Source organism: Acyrthosiphon pisum, chromosome A2, assembly GCF_005508785.2.
Source record: "Acyrthosiphon pisum isolate AL4f chromosome A2, pea_aphid_22Mar2018_4r6ur, whole genome shotgun sequence".
NCBI lineage: Eukaryota > Metazoa > Arthropoda > Insecta > Hemiptera > Aphididae > Acyrthosiphon > Acyrthosiphon pisum.
In genome coordinates, this window is record NC_042495.1 from 22632505 (window position 1) to 22634819 (window position 2315).

General features: G+C 29.0%; 1 long non-coding RNA gene across 1 annotated transcript; it reads right to left on the reverse strand.

Moving 5' to 3' along the window:
- LOC107884933 lies at positions 1 to 374 on the reverse strand. The gene is made up of 2 exons (XR_001680237.2): positions 136 to 374; positions 1 to 74 (listed from the first exon to the last, which is right to left on the reverse strand). It is a non-coding gene; the product is annotated as an uncharacterized LOC107884933 (long non-coding RNA).
- Positions 375 to 2315: the final 1941 nt, after the last annotated feature.

Below are 2315 nucleotides of genomic sequence, written 5' to 3' on the forward strand. Positions count from 1 at the left end.
CAATAAATATCATTGGTATTGTGCAGTTAGTCCAAATAGATTTTTTTCCACTCCTTTGCAATTAACTTGATTACCTACAAAATTTGTTTGTCAATATAATAATTAAATAATATTACAATTTAAATGTATACTTACTTAATTTATTTTGTAGTCATATTTTAGTCCGATATGTGAAGCGTTAATTTATTTTTCACTGTTACCAAAATATTGGTATTTTGAAATGCAATTGGAAATATCGGTATGAATATCATTTTAACATAGAGGATCTTCCAAATTGTAAGTGAAAGTATATTTCACTATGGCATATTCAAATTCTGATTTGGTATCATAATGTATTATGTGAAAGTTATAAAGTGCAGTAAGTAAAAATAGATTTTTTCCACTTCTTTGCGATTAACTTGATTACCTACAAAATGTGTTTGTCAATTTAATAATTAAATAATATTACAGTTTAAGTGTATACTTACTTCATTTATTTTGTAGTTATATTTTAATCCAATATGTGAAGCATTATTTTATTTTTCACTGTTACCAAAATATTGGTATTTTTAAATGCAATTGGAAATAGCAGTATGAATATCATATTAACATAGAGGATCTTCCAAATTGTATGTGATAGTAGATTTCACTATGGCTTATTTAAATTCCAATTTGGAATCATAATATATTATTAGTACCGAGAATTGGGATTGGCTATATAACTATAGCTGTATAGATACGCTTCTTGAAAAATTTAATCAGGTACTAATTCTTTTATTAATTTATCTTCAACCAACGTTAAGCATGGTAGATCTAAATATAAAAAATTAAAACCATGGATTACCAAAGGGTTAATAACGTCAATTAGAAATCGTGAAAAACTCTATGCGAAATTACTTAAACAACCATTTAATACGTTACTTAAACGTAAATTTGTTAATTATAGAAATATGCTAAATAGTACAATTAAGCTAGCCAGAAACATGTACTATCAAAAACTTATTATACTTGCGGGATCAGACTCAAAAAAAATTTGGAATCTAATCAAAGATGTTTCATATAGTAATAAGCGGAAGAACACAGTTGTTAGCTGTCTTTTAAATAATGATGGCGAAAAAATAACTGGTAATGAAAACATAGCACATGAGTTTAATAGCTTTTTCTCTAAAGTTGGTAGTGTTATATCCAGGGGCGGACTGGCTATTTTTGGCCTGTGGTGCAAAATTAATTAGGGGCCCGTAATTTTTTTTCAAACCTACCTAAATTAGGAAAGAGCCCTTAGTTTTATAAGTAAATATTAAAAAAAAAATTAAGAATAACATGTTGTTTATTTGTAGAGATGTTGAAATATGTTATTTTATTTTTATTTTGTATAATACCGTATTATACCAGTATTATACCGTATACCGACTGTGGTAATCGGGGCCCGGATCATAAATACAAACGGGGGCCCGGGGTGCTACTAGGTGTATAGCACCCTGGGCCAGTCCGCCCCTGGTTATATCTAATAATATTAAGAGTAATAAATTCCCACCTATTAGTTTTGATTCGCTTAACAGAGACTGCTTTATCTCTGACACTATATTTTTAAAACCAATTGAACCGCTTGAAGTACTTAACCTATTAAATGCTGTTAAAAATATCAATACCTTTTCTAATAACTCATTATCTAATCATATTCTTAAAAGGACGTCTAATTCTATAGCAGTACCTTTAACAATAATATTTAATATCTTTATTTCTAAAGGGGAGTTCCCTAAATCATTTAAAGAGTCAATAGTTATTCCAATTTATAAAAATGGTGACAAAAAAGATTGCTCTAATTATAGGCCTATATCACTCACTTTAACTTTATCAAAAATATTCGAAAAATGCCTTAAAAGTAGATTATTAGAGTTCCTAGATAGCCATACATTTTTTCATGATAATCAATTTGGTTTCCGTAACAACCTCTCGACTAACAATGCACTTTATGAAACCACTCAATTCATATATAAAAATCTTGATATCAACCAACATGTTCTTGGAATATTTTTAGATATTAAGAAAGCTTTTGACTCTGTTGACCATAATATTCTACTCGATAAACTTTATCATTGTGGAATAAGAGGTGTTGCTTATAGATTATTCCAATCGTACCTTAACGGTCGAGTGCAGAGAGTCAAAATTGATAACGTTTATAGTAATGAACTAGATATTGATTACTCTGTTCCGCAAGGTACCGTGCTAGGACCACTCTTATTTATAATATACATTAATGGACTTCTTAATCAAAAAATCCCTGGGAAGATTATTTGTTTTGCTGATGACACTGTCATCTTATTACAAAGTCCGTG